This window comes from Moschus berezovskii, chromosome 20, assembly GCF_049115385.1.
Source record: "Moschus berezovskii isolate FMDL1 chromosome 20, NW_MosBer_1.0, whole genome shotgun sequence".
Lineage (NCBI taxonomy): Eukaryota > Metazoa > Chordata > Mammalia > Artiodactyla > Moschidae > Moschus > Moschus berezovskii.
This window is the reverse complement of record NC_142479.1, coordinates 46,844,047-46,861,020: the sequence shown is the minus strand read 5'-3', so window position 1 is coordinate 46,861,020 and position 16,974 is coordinate 46,844,047. Positions and strand designations below refer to the sequence as shown.

At 59.0% G+C, this 16,974-nt stretch overlaps 1 protein-coding gene across 1 annotated transcript in view; it reads left to right on the top strand.

The window, feature by feature from the left end:
• The first annotated feature begins 5,173 nt into the window (after positions 1 to 5,173).
• Positions 5,174 to 16,974, top strand: part of RAI1 (retinoic acid induced 1) — a 97,292-nt gene continuing 85,491 nt past the window's right edge. The window contains exons 1-2 of the mRNA XM_088828953.1: positions 5,174 to 5,189; positions 6,964 to 7,062. The gene's annotated coding sequence lies outside the window, so the exon portion shown is untranslated. The remainder of the gene's footprint in view (positions 5,190 to 6,963; positions 7,063 to 16,974) is intronic.

Here is a 16,974-nt window from a genome sequence, read left to right as displayed (position 1 = left end):
GCCGCGGCCCACCCTCCTTCCTGCCTGGCCGCGGGCCGGCCGGGCCGCCGCGCCCCGACCCCTATGGCCGCCCGGGCCTCCGGGCCGCGAAGTCGCAGCGCCAGACCCCGGGCCCCCGAGTGAGCGCGCGCCGAGGTGAGCACCGAGCGCCGGGGCGGGGGCGAGGGGGCCGCGGGGAAGTCGCTTTGTGTGCGGGGGGCGCGAGGTCACCGGATGGCAGCCTGAGGAGCTGCGGCGGGGTGGGGGCGCCCCGCGCTGCGGGACAGGGGCCGGGGCCGGTGCGAGGCGGGGGCGCGAGGACCGAGGGTCGCGCGTGCGAGGGCTGTGCGCGTGCTTGTCCCCGGGGGTCTCCCGGGCGCGGGGTGGGGACCGGGGCATTCGCGCCGCGCCGGGACCGGAGGCGAGCTTTGTGAGTGCGTCCGGGTGGGGGGCGGGGAGCCGACTTCTCCGGGGGACTCTGGGCCTATCGGGGCCCTGGCGTGGGAGCCGGGGCAGCGAGGCCCGTGATGGGGAGGGGCGGCGCGTGAGGCCCTCGGCGGAGCCCCCATCCGTGCCCCGACGCGGGCAGGGGCGCCCGGGCCTGTGCGCAGGCCGCGCGACCGGGCAGGAAGCGGCCCGGGAGGCCGGGGAGCTCCGTCGCGGCCAGGCCTGGGGCGCAGGGGCCTTTCGGGGTGACGTCACGGTGGGGGCTCCGGCCACGCGAGTCCCCAGACGGACGGCGGCGCACCACCGGCCCGGTCCTTGGGCCGGCGCCTGGGAGACAGCAGACCCGGAGGAGGACGCGAGGGCCGGGCGCAAGGCGGCGTCGCCAAGCGCGGCGGGGGCGAGGGGGTGGCAGGACGCGGGGGTGACTTTGGAGCCTTGGTTGCTGGGGGCCGCCCGGGAGGGGCGGAGGGGAAGCGAAACACCACGCAAGCCCGAGGCCGTGGCGGCCCCAGCTTCCTGGGGCGCCCGTTTTCCCAGCGAGCGATTTCCCCTGCTGGGCTCTGGGTCGTCCTCAAATCCACGCCCGGGGCCGGAGCGCGGCCCGAATCGTGCCCTGGTCCGGGGAGCCCCCGACGAGGTGGCGCTGGGGCTCTGGCCCTGAATGAAGACGCTATCCGGAGTAACAATGCGCTTCTGGGGGGCTGGGGGAGGGGAGGCAGCATGCCTGAATGGCGACCCGGGCCTGGGCTTCCCAGGGTTTCCGCAGGCTCTGATCCGGGACCCACGCGGGATCCGCACGGTTCCCTCCACCCGCTCCCCCCGCCATTTGTCTTCCAACGCAGTGGCGTGTGGAGGATTCAAGGGCATTACATCTGGTTGCAATCCAGTTTCATGCCGCTGCTGGGCTGTTAAGACCTCGAGCTGACGTCAAAGCAGGGGAATTACTTCTTTTTATTTTATCTTTTTTTAGTTGTCTGCTGCCCTGGGAAGGGAGGCGGGGTGAGTTAGGCGAGCTCTGATGTGGAGGCGCCAGCGCCCTGGGAGCCTCGGGCTGGGGGCTCTGCTTCTCTGCCCGCACCAGATCCTCCATGCAGACCTGACTCTGCCTGGGGTCAGGCCCACCCTGGGTGGGAGCGGCCCTCCCTGCAGACTCAGTGGAGGCCCCTCCCGACTGACCACACGGCTGCGTTTCCAGAGGCTTCCCTGGGACATGGCCTCGCGTCTAGAAACTGGAAAGGAGTCTTTTAGTTTCCCACCCTGGCCTCCCACAGGAGCATCCAGGAGCGAGTCCTTAGGAGCAGTGGCCTTTTGGGTGACCCGGAGGGAGTGGACACAGACATTGTGGTTTGGGGGAGCACCTCACAGTCAGAAGCCTTGGATCCAGGATTGTGTGTCTACGGGTGATCCCGAACGGGCTGAGTGTGACCTTTCCAACAGCCAGGCGCCCCGGCAGCTTCCTAAACACAGGGAGGTCACCCATTCTGCCATTTTGGACCAGGAGGCCTGTGCATCAGGGCTGATTCCTCAGGCTCTTGGGTCTGGACTGCGGGTTCCAAGCCCTCACCTGTGACCTGCAGTAAGAAACACATTTCAGGTCTCAGCTTCATTCACGCCCACTGTGTGTAACTGAAACAAAAGTTGAGTGAAATAGCTCTTTTCTCTGTTTCGTGCCCTGGTCTGGTATTTTCTGTCCTAGTCTATTTGATTTTTTTTTTAATTGCAATCTGTGACCCCTGAATTGATGTCATGATCTGCTAATAGGTCATACCCAGAATTTGAAAAAACAGGCCTAGAAAATGAGTCTGCTTTCTAGTCATTCAACAAACATGCATTGAGGCCCTGACAGTGTCTCTCTTTTTGAATTACTCAGGTGACACATGGATTTGTTCTCGTTGTGAAAAATGCAAATAACCCAGAGGTATATAGGGTAGAAGTGCCCCCAGTAACCCCAGTTAACACTTTGAATGTGGTTTGCTGTTCACTTGTGCATACACGTCTCACACACACAAACACAGAGCTTCCTCTTAGCCCGATTTGGACCACGCCTTCTGCTCTTCTTCTCAGCTCCCCTTTCCCTTCCTGGGGTCATGCGAGGGTCATGGGGGGGGTGCTCCAAGGCAAGGTGTTGGGTGATTCCTGGCTTTACCACGTATTGAATGGGTTGTTTATCTCTGTACCTCAGTGTCCCCATCTGTACAATGAAGCTAATAACAGTTCCAGCCTCACAGGATTATGGTGAAGCTTTAATGAGTCCACGCAACCCCATGAATCTGAGAACAGTGTTTGTCCCAATAAATGCCAGCTGGCCCCGACACCGTTATTGTCACCACTGCCTTTCCCTGGCCATCTGTGTTTGTACCTCATGCTTTAATAGTCACATGTGGCTGTGCGTGGATGTCTCCCCCCCTGTCCCACAGCAGGCAGGACCAGGTAGAGCCCTGCAGGTTGGCCAGTGTTCCCATGGGAGAGGCACCTGGGCTCACGGGCCCACCAGGTATTTCCCAGGGCCCACTATTTCGAAGTCCTGTGCTTAATACACCTGCCTGCAAGGTCACAGCCCAGGGGTGGGACCCACGTGTTACCCAAAGGGACAAGTGGGAGCTCGTGCCAGGTCTTGGCGGGAAGCAGGGCCTCCCATGGAAGAGCCGGCAGGTGTGCTGGGGACGATGAGGGAAGGAGCGTCTTTGGCGGGACTTGTTCCTGCGAGGAGGGGCAGATGGGGACCACATGAGTCAGTTTCAGGATGGGGGACGGGTATCCTGAGCATGAAGTCCAGAGGTGAGAGTGTCTTCACTTGGCCAGAGGTGGAGGGCTTTGTGGAGGTGAAGCTTCGTGGCCGAGGGGACTTGGAGCTCAGGTAGGTGGCGAGGGGGGTGATCCTGGCAGCGGGAGCACACCAGTGGTTCTTTGGTGGCTGCAGCAGACTGAACCTGTGTCCTGTGGCCAAGAGGGAGGACTTGGTTCAGAAAGGCCATGACTGGAGAGGCTAGCTTTTGCCCGGCCTCTTCATGGGCCTCCCTGCCTCCATCCTGCCCCTTCCCATGTGGGCCCCACTACAGGGTGACCTTTCTCCACCACGGCAGTGTCTCCCTGGGGTTCTTGTTGCCTCTGAATAAAGGTCTGCTCAGGAGCCCTTCCCAGGTGGGGGCCTCTCCTGTCCTTCGCCAGCTCTGCCCAACTCAAGCCCCTTCCCTTCTGCTGCAGCAGACCCTCGCCCCCCGGAGACAGCCCTGACATTGCTGCCTCTGTGCTGCGTTGGCCCCAGCTGTTCCTTCCACCTGGGCTGCCCTGCACCTTTCTCCCTGCCTCCCGGGACCAAAACAGACGTCCTGTCTCCTGCTCTGACCTCCGCGGCAGAACTGAGTCATCCCCCTTTGTCTACGGCTGAAGCATAGCGTTCATCACGGAATTAGCGGTAATTCTGTCGGTGTCTGTCCTCCCCAGGAGGCCGGGGCATCGAGGCCCAGGGCTTGGCCGCCTCCTCTCTGCGTCCCCATCAGCTCCATGGGCAAGGCAGGGGAGCACAGAGCACTCAGAAGCCTTCCCAGCAGGAAGGGGTGGGTGAGAAGGTGAGCTGGGGGGGGTGCAGTGTTGTTTTGGGGGTCCTGTTTGGATCTTGGGGACTCTCAGGTTGCTGATCAGAGGATTCTGTTTGTCAGACCGTAGAGGAGACAAGTGAGGGGCCCCGCTGCTCCCCGGGAGGGGGGTGGGGCGGGTGGGAAGAACTGGCTCATCCTGTTTCCCTGGGGACTGAGGCAGAGTGTGCCCTGTGCCTGGGTGGGTCACCGGGATCCGAGACTGGAATGTGACACCAGGGTGGGTGCCAGCGGCCGGAGGCGCAGACGGGCTCAGCTGCCAGCGGAGAGCTTTTGCTCTGCTGGTTCTCGAATCTGTGTGAAGAGTGTGTGTGTGGTGGGGGGGCGGGGGAAGGAAAGAGCAACGTGGGAAAGGGCACTTGGTCAGGAGGGATAGGAGGATGAGCCAGGAGCACCAGGGCTCCCATGGGACCAGCTGATCATCACTCACCCAGCAGACACCCCCTCCCCGCCAAGTCCCCCCTTCTTGGCCCTGGGCTTGCAGGACTCAGAGCTGAGAGGCTCCAAGCCAGTGGACAGCGGTCATCCAGTTTCCGCGTGGCGACTGGGTTCAGGAAGGGGGCCCAGGGAACCAGGAGGGGAGCAGATGCAGTGGGGCAGGTCAGGGGTGGGGGGAGGCGGGGGGGTCAGTGGGGGGCTGGGGCCGCTCAGGGCCGGGATAGGCCCCAGACAGGGGTCTCACGTGAGGTGTACAGACTCTGTCCTACTTGGTCCCCTCCCTGGAGACCGTGCCTCGGTCTGGTGTGGTCTGGTCGGGGCAGCACAGCTGAGCAGTGACACAGCCTTGCTGGAGTCAGGACAGGGTTTGAGTTCCAGCTGCTGCTGCAGGAAAGTCACCCCCGCCCCCCAGCACATTTCCCTTCCTGTCTGAACTCTGCATGCAGCGTGTTCTGTGGTCTGGAAAGCCCAGGGTCGAGTCCAGGCATGGCCGTCCTGCCGGGGGCCCCATCTCCCCACCTTCGCATGGGCACAGTCCCCGGCCCCGGGAGCCTGCTGTGTAGAGACTCAAGTCATTATTCCTCCCACCGAAGGACTTTGTGGGAAGAGGTCTCTGTGACCGCTCCAGTCCTGCTGTGACGTGGGCCGAAACTGAGTTTGGTGCCTGTTTCTTCCCCAGCCAGGTAGAGGTGGATGGATCGCGTGAGTCTTGGTCACCTGGTGGGGCAGGTGAGAATTAGTTTTCTGGCCAGAGTTTCTGCTTGCAAAGGGGCTCAGCCTTGGTGCTGTGGGGTGGACTCGGGTGGCATCGTAACCACAGACTCATTCATTTCTTCATGCATTTGTTCCTAAATCACATAGTGAGTACCTCGCTCAGAGTGCGGGGAACACAACCGTCAACACAAGACACTTCTAATAGGGCAGTGCGGATAAGCACCTGCCTTTCGGAGTTCAGCATTCCGGGTTCGCATCGTGGCTCTGCTGCTTACTATTTCTTTGCTCATCAGTGAAATGGGGCAGGGGCTTGGGGGGGATGTCAGCACTTGCCTCATGGGGTTGTTGGGAGAATTAGCTGATGCAGGTAAAATTCTTCAGACTGAGCCTGTTTTAATGCATAGAAATACATAGAAGGTGCTAGAAGACGGTTCGTTTTTATTCTTGCCCTGAAGCATCTCGGCACCCGCTCCCTGCTGAGGGAGGGCAGTCCAGCTAGGGCTTTCCTGAGAGGCCTGACACCCAGGAAGCAGGTGGTGGCCCTCCGAACTCCCGCCCCCACCCTGGTAAGCCACAGCCTCCGGGGTCGAACCTTCTAAGGAGCCCTGGGGACAGGTGTCTACTTCAGGAGCCCAGTGGGTGAGGCCTGTCTTCCTGGGAAGGTGTAACCCTGCCTGGCACCCGGTGGGCTTCAGATTTCAAAAAGTAACTTCAGTATCAAGAATTGAAGCTGAGGGACTTCCCTGGTGGCCTAGCGGTGAAGAGCTGCCTTGCCATGCAGGGAACTCGGGTTGGATTCCTGGTCGGGTAACTGAACTCCCACATGCTTTGGAGTAACTAAGCCTCCAATGAAAGATCCCACATGACACAAGGGAGACCCCACGAGCTGCAGACCCAACACAGGCAAGTAAATTAAAAAGAGAACTGAAGCTGAATGAATTTTATGATTGATACCCTCAATTGCCGGAGGCCACCAGACCACCTCTGGGTGTTCTTAGGCAGGTTCCTCCAGCTCTCTGGGCCTCTCTTTCCTCATTTATCAGGTAACAGAAATGACAGTGCCAATTTCATAGTTTCTTTTCTAAGAGGACTGAATGAGAGGATGCCTGCAAAGCACTTGGCTTCGGTTGGCACATAGCAAAATGCTTAATAAATGTTGTCTATTAGTGAGAATAGTTCTCAGAATATGTCAATTAAAAAACCACCTGAGGGCCTTGCCTGGTGGTCCAGTGGCTGGGGCTCTGAGCTTCCAATGCAGGGGGCCTGAGTTCGATCCCTGGTCGGGGAGCTAGATCCCACATGCCACAAATGAAGATCCTGTACGGTGTCACGAAGAGAGGAGATCCCACATGCCACAGCCAAGACCCAGCACAGCCAAATAAATAAATAAATATTTTTAAAAAAACAACACTTGAAAGATTTCTTCTTGGGGGCCAGAGCTCCTTAGAGATGTGAAGTTGTAAGCCTCTCACTAGCATGGGACAAAGAATTGTTACAATGAGTCAGAGACTCAGACCCAGACACATTTAGCTACTGAAGCACAGTCACACAGGAGCCCGGGGCAGGGTGCCGAAGTGGGAACAGAGTTGGCTTTTACTCAGGTGCTCTTTGATGCTTTGAGTTATTCCTGCAGCAACTAGTAACCGCGGATCAGCACTGATACACAGCTGAGGTCAAGTGAGCCTGTCTTCTGGAAGCTTCTGATATGATGGGAAATGAAATTTGCATGTGATGATGCTAAGAGGTTGGAGAAGGACATGGCAACCCACTCCAGTATTCCTGCCTGCAGAATCCCATAGACAGAGGAGCTGGTGGGCTACAGTCTGTGGAATCGCAAAGAGTCGGACATGACTGAAGCGACTTAGCATGCATGCATGCATGATAAGAGGTAAAATAAAAATCACCTGTTCTGTTGGTGGGGTAGGGAAGAGTCGTGTATTTGCTCTTTTGCGGGGGGGCAGAGGTTGGGGCGACAGGCCTCGGAGCAGTGGTTCTCAACCGGGAGTGATTTCGTCCCTCGGGGGGCCTGGGGCCCTGTCTGTAGATGTTTTTGGTTGTCTCCACTGGGGGAGGGGGGTGCTGACATCCAGTGGGTTGAGGCCCGGGACACTGCTCAACATCCTGGGATGCAGAGGACACACCCTCACAAGTTACCTGGCCCCAAACGTCAGCAGTGCTGAGGGGCCTGGGCAGCCTTGTCCTGGAGCCACATGATGACATGGATGTGCCCCTGCCCTTATGAAGCCTTCAGTCTGGTAGGTGAGCAGACTTCAAAGATGTGACTGTGTGGATGTGGGTTCATTCACCTGTGACCCTGCTGTGGCTGAGAAGGCACCCCTTGCAGGGGAGGCCTTGGGGAAGGACATCCAGGCGGAGGTGGGGGTGGAGGGGTGCAGCCCCAGAAAAGGCTCAGAAGCAGAAAGGCAGAGGTGTGTGGTAGAAGGGGCAGATGCCTGGTGTGTGTCTGGGGCGACAGCAGACAATGACCCAGCCTCAAGGCCAAGGACCTCTGCTTTGCCTGGTTTGAGGCAACTGCATCTCCCAGCATGCTGTGCTCCAGGGCACTAGTGTGTGGGGGTGCCCTGAGGAGGCCTGGTGGGTTGGTGGGAGGGAACTGCTGCTCTCCCAAGAGGTCCCAGCTCTGCCCCTTCCCTCATTTGCATCTGTCTGATATATGGGAAAGAGAACTAGGAAAAAAAAGAAGAGGAAGAACAATATTTTCATTTCAAACACAGGGATGAGGGAGGTGGGAAGGAATCTGGTTTAGGACACCTTTGAGAGGAGCACAGAAAATCCCCACCGTGGCCCGAAATAGCACGAAAAACAGACGTTTGGCCAGATCACACTTAATTGAGTGGCTCTCTTTTCTCGAGTCCAGCAGGATGTGGACGGTGCTGGCTTTGTTCCCTTGGGGTGACAGTGACCCCCGGGGCCCCCGCCCTGGCTACTTAAACAGAGGCCCTGGTCTCCCAGGCAGGACAGGAGCCTGGGGAGCTCAGCCTGAGCATTGCAGAGGGCCAGAGATGGTGACTGGGGGGATGCCCGCCAGCGGGGCCAGGTGGGTGAAAGCGGAGGTAGGAGAGACCTGGTTCCTCTAATAAGTGGATGTGTGGCTCTTTGGCTGCTGAGAGGGATCATGGAGAAAAGCTGTCATTTAATGAGTGCCTGCTATTGTGCTCAGCACTGGGTGGTCCTCTCTAAGCGTTATTAACCAACTGGTATGGATCAAGGAAACAAGCTCAGAGAGTTTAAGTGACCTGCGTGAGGTCACACAGCAACCAAGTGCAAACCTAAGATTGGAAACCACAATCTGTTGGGCTCCAAAGCCAGGCCCTGCCTGATCCTCATTCATCTCCTGGTGGTCACTCATCCATTCAGCAGATAATCTCTGTGAAATAATACTGTGACCTGGTGGGATTTTTTTTTTAGGCCTCAGAGTCAGAAGTGGGCTTGAATTCTGACTAGAACAGTTTCAGTCTCTGTAGCTTTCTCAATCAGAGCCAGCTTTCATCTGTCAAGTGGGCATAACCATACCTTTGTCCTGGAGTTGCTTTTAAGGGTTAAACTGCATGGAAGGGGACAGGAAGGGGAAGAGAGAGGCCCAGGGAGGTTAGGACCTGCCCTGGGCCACCCAGTGTGACAGGGTGCAGTGAAAGAACTCTGGGTAGAAGGAACCAGGCGAGATTGTGGTATCTCTGTGCAGTATCAGTGTTGGGTTTCATTATTTGAATGGGGAGAGAGGGCAGCCCCCACTCTGCAGGTAGAGAAGGTGGTGTGGAATGCGGGTGTTTATTTTTCTGTGTCTGTGAAAGCCCTGTTTCAACTCAGGCCGATAGGGTGTCCCAAGACATTGCAGAGTGAGTCTGCCATGGAGACAGATCTGCCCAGGTGCTTCACTAGCGTGGGCACTGAGAGGGTACCTCCCTAGCCAGGCTCCCAGTGCAGCCTGTAACCCCCTTCATCCTAGAGCCTGGTGAGCCTGGGTACCCTCAGAAAGGACAAGGGTGTGTGACGGCCTTGAACCTGGGGTGTCCCTCCGCCTCCTTGAATTTGGCCGTCCTGGCTCCATTCATCTCCTTATCTTCTGGCAGCCCCCTTGAGTTGCTGGGAGGGAAGTCAGGGCAGCCTTCCTGATTGACAAAACAAGCCTTGCTCACAAAAGGGAGGTTGGCAGGACTGCTCTGGCTCCCCTCCCCCGTCCCAGCCCCTGGCTGCAGGCATCTCTCCTGCTTTGCCCAGGAGGCACCCAAAATTCTGAGAGGTAGTGAGGGGGCTGCAAAGCCATCAGACAGCTCTGGCTGGGTACCCCCAGCACCAAGAAGGTGGATTCTAGGGAAGATGACTGGCCCCTCCTTCCTTTCAGGAGTCTGGGAAGACTTTCTGGAGAGGAAGCCAGGCCGGCAGGTAGCAGAGAAAGACATCGGATCCAGGGGGAGCAGCAGGGAAAGCAAACAAACAGGGCTTTGTGTGGTTGCAGATTGGCGGCTCAGAAGGGAAGCCGGCTGGTAGGAGGGGAAAGAGGAGGGGGGAGGAGGGGACTGCAGGCCAGGCCAGTGCTCTGGGCAGAGATAGGCGGCTGGACCAGCCCAGGCTGGGCGGCCAGGGAGCAGGGAGTGCCACTGTGTGTGGACAGGCTTCTGGAGTCAGCCTGGCTGTGTCCCAGCCCTGCCACTTCACTCCTTAACAGATCTGGGCTTGTTTGCCCACCTACTGGGGCAGAGTCACTCACACAGGACTGGGGAGATAGTCATCCGGCCCGACTGGCCTGGCCCGTCGGGTGAACCCCCACCCTACAGGGATACAGGCCAAGAAGGGATCAGGGTCTGCCTGGCGGGCTGCCAGCTTGGCTGCGTCTCCTGAGAGGGCACTGAGGGGGCCTGGAGGGCAGCGTAGCAAAGGGGTTCGCACTGCTCAGTAGCAGATTCCTGGCATGTGGGTGGACAGAGGCTGGCATCTCGGGTCCTAGGCCCTGGCGCCCAGCATCCCCTGCACTGGTGGAGGGCCCATCTCGGGGGCAAATCCTGGATCCTAACAGGGCAGCCCAGGCTGGCCCGCCTGTCCAGGCGCGCATAGCCCCGCCTCGGGGAGGGCTTGGTAGGAGCCGGCAGGCCAGACACAGAGGCAGCTGCATTACCGCCTCGGGGGCCATTTCCTCTCCTCCCCGACCTCGGGAGGGCAAACACCCGCGCTTCCTGGCTTCCCCTCGCTCCCAGCGGCGCCCTCAAAGCGGCCACACTGGGGCCTCGGCGCATCGGGCCGGACGAGCCCAGCCAGGGCCGCGACCGCGACTCCGGAGGCCAGGGCGCGGGGAGGGGCGGGGTGGCCGCTGCGTCGCCATGGCAGCGCCCATCCCGGCGTGCCCCGCGCAGTCGCGGGGTGGGGATTCCAGGCCCCGCCCCTCCCCTCGCCAGTCCGCGACTTCCGGGAACCGAGGTTGTGGGCGTGGCTCAGGCCCCGCCCCTCACGGCCCCTGGCTTCCGGGAACCGGGGCGCTGGGCGGGGCTTCCGGAAGGGCTGGCGTCCCCCGAGTTCTCGTCCCGACCCGGGTCGATGCCTTGCGTCCCGCACTGCCCTACGGGCCTGGCCCTGGCTCTGCCCTCGCCAGCTGCCTCCCTTGCTTGATGCCGTTTAGGGTTTGGCTCCTTCGGTGTCCCGCCGGTCACTCCCGGGCCTTCCCCCTGTCTCCCCACGGGGCACTCGGCTGACCTCTGCTCGCCCGCACATAGCCTGGGCTGGCCGCTGAATGGTGCAGCCTTGGGCCTTGGAAGAGGTGTCCTGGGCAGGGGCAGCTGTCCTAAGCCTCTCTAGAACTAGCACTGGAAGGGTGAAAATGGGCTTCAGCGGCCGCGGGAGGGACTTGATGTGGAAAAGAACTTATCAGGCCTGAGCGTTTTGTTTTTTAAAAAATAAAATAAGGTTATAAAGGGCTTTCCTGGGGCCTCAGACTGTAAAGAATTTGCCTGCAATGTGGGAGACCCGGATTCGATCCCTGGGTTGGGAAGAGCCTCTGGAGAAAGAAATGGCAGCCCATTCCAGTATTTTTGCCTGGAGAATTCCATGGACAGAGAAGCCTGGCGGGTCACAAAAGAGTCGGAGAGGAATGAGCAACTAACACTTTCACCTGGTTATAACCATGTTGATTTTAGAAAAACCTAAAAATGCCAGATGACAAGCAAAAACCTTATAATTCCACCCCCAGAACATAATCATTGTCAACGTTTTTTCTCTAGACATGTGGTAAACAACACGATAGATGTAATAAATATAAAATATGGAGTCATGCTGTATATTTGGTTTTTTAAGGCCCTTGTGTTTTAATAGTTTTCTCCCCCACTACAGAAAGAGGACGGGCTGATTACAGACTTCTGGAAAATAAGGCATATGTAAAGAAAAGCAGTTCACCCAAACTCCCAGGCACCAAAAGGCAGCCTCCTTTGACTCTTCTCTGCCCTGTCCTGGGGTCTTTTGTTAAAAGGTGCCGCCTTCTTCCTCCTTGAGCCATCTGATGTCTTGCTTCTCTCTCTTCCTATGTGAAACCTGCTCCTTTTCCCTGAGTCTGAGAGTCTGGAGAGAACTGGAACTGGATCTCAGGAGCTTCAGAGAGGAGTCAGACTGGGTGGTTGCTTCCTGAGTTGGTTGGACCTCTCCCCATCTGCCAACCCCAGGAACCCTTGCCCTGGCTCCTCAATCGGCAGTCTGGGCAGGGGCCACCGAGCCCAGCTCTGTGCAGAGCTGTTGAAGACTTGTTGCCCCTGAGGAGACCAGGCTCCAGCAACAAGACTGTACCTAGGTCCCAGACCTCAGTCACATCCAGGTCCCCCTTGCCCAGCCACGTGCAGACTTGGCCTGTGGCCCCCTTCTGCTCCTGCTCTATGACCTAGGAGCAGGTTTCTGCTGCCCTGGGCTTCTTGGCCTCCCCTTAGGGGCCTGTGGGCCTGGCACCAGGCGCAGCCTCCCTCAGCTTAGCTGCCTGTTGAACTCCAAGCTGCCCTGGCCCTACCCATCCCCACTGCCAGGCCTTCTTTCTCCATTCCTAAGCAATTCAGTTCTGACACATCCCAGCCTTGCGTGAAACAGACCTTGGAAAATCAGAGCTGCCAAGGATGGACCGGCATTTAAAAGGCATCCAAGGCTTGAGGGGAAGGCAGAAGAGGGGAGAGAGCACAGGGCCTTGTCCCTGGGTAGCAGCTGGATTTAGTGGATGGGAAATCACAGAACACACCCTTCCCTGGGAAGAGCACCCCGGGAAGAGGGGGGCAGGTGGGATACCAGGCAGCATGCCCCACTGGCCACCACCTGCAGTCACCACCACGTGCTCCCAAAGTGAAAAGATGTGTGAGGGCTGTTGGGAACCTGCAGCCGGTGGCCTTGTAAATTGTGTTCTCTTAGCAGGTTTATTCGTTTATGAAATATTGAAGCCCCATTTCGCTTTACCTGTAGCAGGGAGGCAGCCAGGTTGGGGCTGAGATTAATGCTCTGAACATGACTTATTTATCTGGAGCCGCTCCTCTAGGCTGGGCGCTGCCTGCCATGTGGAATGTAACCAAGTGCCGGGATGAGTGTGTGTCTGTGTGTGTTCCTGGGCTTGGGGGCTGTATGTCTGTCCATCTTTAAGCGGGTTCCGTACTGGAGGGTGATGGTTCTCGCATGCTTGCTGTGTCCAGGCGTGTGTATGAGTCTGTGTGTATGAGATTGCTAACAGTGTGCCTGTGGGTACAGTGCGGTGTCTGTGTGCGGTGGGGAGGGATTGGGGAATGAGCTGAGGGGGTAGGTTTTGCGAGCAGGTTTTGGGTGCTCCTATCTGTGGTTGTGTCCGCAACATGGGATCAGGGTTGGGGGACAGATGCTCCTCTGTGTGTGTGTCTGCATTTGTGGTGGGGCCCCAGCTGTGCCGAGTGTGTGTCTGTTGTGTTTGAGGCCATTTCTGTGCGCACGTGGCGTGGTGCAGGACTCTTGGGTCAAAGGCAGAGTCAGTGGCACTGACGGTTGTGGGCTGTCTGCTGCCCCAGCTGTGGTCTGGGAGGAACTGATGCCTGATGCACTTGTGTTCTGTGACCCTTGTGTGGCGGGGCCTCAGGCTCCGGGAAGGACTGGCGTTGGGGACTGAAGAGACACTGGCAGCCCCTCACACTCATCCAGCAGAACTGAGCCTTCCTTGCCCTGTGACTCAGAGACCAGAAGGAACTCGGGGGTCAGGGTGGTCCGGGCCCGCATCTCATGGATGGGGACAGCCAAGGTCCAAGAGCACATAGCCTGTGATGGCCACAGCAGCCCTGATGCTGGGCGGGGCTCTGGCTGCAGTGCTCTGCTCAGGGCACCCCCTGACACCCCCATCGCCTCATTTTCCTCTTCCGTGCCCCAGGGGTGGGTTCCCAGCCATCTTCCTGTGGCACAGGGCAGGCAGGACTTGGTTGGCAGACACCAACTTGGTCGGCAAGTTGAGTCCTGCCCAGAGGAAGACAGAAAGGACAGCCAGGGATGTTGGGGGCACTCGGCTTGGGGCCCGAGTCCCGGGAGGGAGTCCCAGCTCCGGGGGCAGCACGGCGCTGGGGCGTCACCTCTGTCCTTTCCCGGCAGCAGCCCCTCACCCAGATGCGGCCCAGACGTGACCCATGGCATTTGGTTTTCCTCAGTCCATGACAGCCTTCAGCTTCCCCCACCTCAGCAGCTAATGCGTCTGTCACTACTTTCCTAATGAGGATGCCCAGGGCCCCCCTGGGAGCCATACCTTTGCAGGCCAGTCAGCAGCTGCGGGGGTGGGCCGGCCTCGTGGTCAGGCTGGGGAGGGGGGTGAGACCCTTTCTTGCTTGCAGCCCCCAGCCACGGGGGCCTCGAGGTCCATCCAGGCCCTGAGCCTGCTGTGTGGAGGTGGGAGGTCCTAGGGGGCTTGGGGAGGCAGGAACCTACCCCAGTACACATTTTTTTCCTTTGGCTCTGCGACTGTTTGTAATCACAGAGCTTCATTTGGCCTGTAGACGTGTTTGCAGGCCTACTGTGTGCACGACCAGAATCCTCTGAGATCTGGGTGTTTTCTGCGCCCCACCCTCGTGGAGCTGCCAAAAGCAGGAAAGACAGTAATCATATCAGCTGTTTGCGTCATTATGTGAGCTGTACAGGCATGGGAACACAAGTTCATCAGGACCCGAGACAGACCTGGAGCAGTCTTGCAGAGTTCCTCAAACTAACGGAGGGCAGGGGTCCTGTGTGAGGGGGGCTGCTTACCTCACCTGAAAGGCTCAGCTAGGACTTGAGGGGGTCAGGAGACCCACACTCATGCTGTGGGCCCAGGCCACTGCCTACTTCTTCTGGGCTCCATCACTTCTGGAACTCAGCCGGCAGGTCTCTCCTCTCCCAGTGCTCTTTGCCCTCCCCACCAGGGCCCTCGGGATATCTCAGCAGCAGCCTTGACTTTGGAATGCCAGAGGCATTGCCCCAGGGGGCCCGGGAGGCCCACCATTCCTTTCTTTGCTCTCACAGAGGCCACTGGGAGGGGTGGGGGGTTGGGGGGGGGGACTGCAGGAGACTGGAAAGAGGTGAAGCTAGAGCATCAGGACCCTCCCCGGCGGAGGGAGGCATCAGTTCACTTGTTGCCCTGCCTGCGACACCTCTAATTGCCAGGCTCCCTGCTGTGCATTAGACCAGGAGCCACGATGGGTGTCATCCTGCCACATCTGGCCCCCAGGCCCAGTATGAAGCCTCACCAGTGTTTAGGGGGGAAAAAGGCAAATGAGTTGCCCGGGAGCAGTCCTGGGAGATTTCACCCCAATTCTGGTTTACAGCTCACCTGGACCATTGCCATCTGCCTCCCTCAAGGCCACACCTGGTGGTGTGGCCCCGAGCCCAAGGCCCAGGCCTCTTCCTGGCCACGGTCTGCACATCTCCCCGGCGGCCCAGCCATCTCACCCGTGGTGGTGTGGCTTCCTGCTTGTGAGCCCAGCCTCAGGAGCCAGAGCACCTGGTGAATCAAGTCCCTGTCCAGGCCTCAGTTTTCTCCTCTGTTAAATGGGGGTCACAGGGGACTTCCTTGGTATCCAATGGCTATAACTCCGTGCTCTCAGTACAGGGGGGTCCAGGTTCAATCCCTGGTCAGGGAACTAGATCCCACATGTAACAACTGAAAATCCTGTGTGCCTCAACTAAGACCTGGCACAGCCAAGTAAATAAATATATAAACGGGGACCACAACAGGAACTACCCACGAGCTCCCAGAGTCACAGGAGGAATTAAGTGAGAGAATTTTTAAGTGCTTAGAACTGGCTTCAGTGTCGGCTGCTGCTCTTGTGTTGAATCAATAAGGTGCCTGCTGGTTGAGGCCTGGGTTTGTCTCCACCGCCCGGGACCCTGTGTGTCACACGCACCTCCAGGCCCATTTACCCAGCTGTTTCTCTAGGAGAGAGACACCTGTTGGACCTTGTGCCTCACCGTCCAAAGACCTAGTTTCAGAACCTGGACTGGAGCCCCTGCGAATGGGGCTCCTTTGGGCTCCTTTGGGTGGGGTTCCCCCCTCCAGGCTGACCTGACTTGGGTCCCGACAGCCCTGGGGGCCCACGGCCCTCAGAGCCTCCTCTCATTCATCTGCTAATGAGCTGTGTGGATGCTTCATGGCCTTGAGCACGGGTTTAATTGCACTTACCAACTGCCAACCCTTCGGCCTTCATTACCCGGAAAGGGCATTGGGTGGGGGGAGGCTGGATGGACTGACGTAGGGCTGGCCTGGAGGTTAGAATAATTGGTTTGCCGCCCGGCCGTTTCCGGCTTGGCGTTCAAGGCCCTGCTGCTCGTGATCCAGCCTCACCCTCTCTCTTGCACCTGTAGTAACAATGTGCCAGGCCCTCGGGGTCAGACTCCATGTCCCCTCTCTGAGGCCCACCACCTCCCTCTTGGCCTCACCTTCCTTGTCTTTCAGAGGCCAGTCTGCTGACTGAACAAAGGCTCTCTCCATCGTCCCTGAGGTCCAGCCCTGCCCCTCTGAGGCAAGCCTCTGTGTCCGGGGCGGTGCAGTCTGGTCCCCATGCTGGGGGTGGGGCAGCCCAGGCTGCCTGTTCTAACGGCCCTGCCCCTGCATGTCCCCCAGTGGGCACAAGGGTGGGGGGACTGTGGGGCTGCCCTGTGCCCTCTGCCCAGACTGGGGGCCCTGAGCCCATAGGGAGTGATGGGGACCTTTGGGAGCACTGAGGCTGAAGATGCTCCCTGTGGGATCGGCTCTGCTCCTCCCCAGCTCCCTGTGTGCTGCTGGGGGGACCCCAGGCCAGGGCAGCCCATGACCCCCTCTCTTGCTGGGTCTCTCCCTCCCACCCTGTCCTCTCTCTTGTGGAAGGGGAGAAGGGAAGGGGGCACAGAAGGACTGGTCAGTGGTTTCCTCAAGATGCCCTTCTTCACCCTGCCCTCTCCCCTTCCCCTGGCACCTCAGCCCCCTTCCCTCTGATCTGCACCCCCTTGTCTCCTGAGTGGCTCCTGCTCCTTGCCGCCTCGGAAGCAGACTCCAACTTGGGCCCTGTCAGATTCCTTGGGGCCCTGCCTGCCGAAGACCCCTGCTGGATCCCTGTGCTTCAGTGAGGGAAGGAATAATTTGGAGGAAGCAGGGAGCGTCTCTGAGCCCAGCCTGGGAAGGTCAGGAGAGGGCGTGAGCTCCTCAGAGTGGCTGGCACTGCCTTCCAGGCAGCGGGGAGTTGGAGCAAAGGCCTGGGAGGCGGAGGGGAGGGACAACTGCATGAACTCACAGACAGATGGAAGTGGGGGCAGAGGTCCATTGGCCAGCCCACACTCTGTGGATTCGTCCCTCTGAACTCTGACCCTAGAG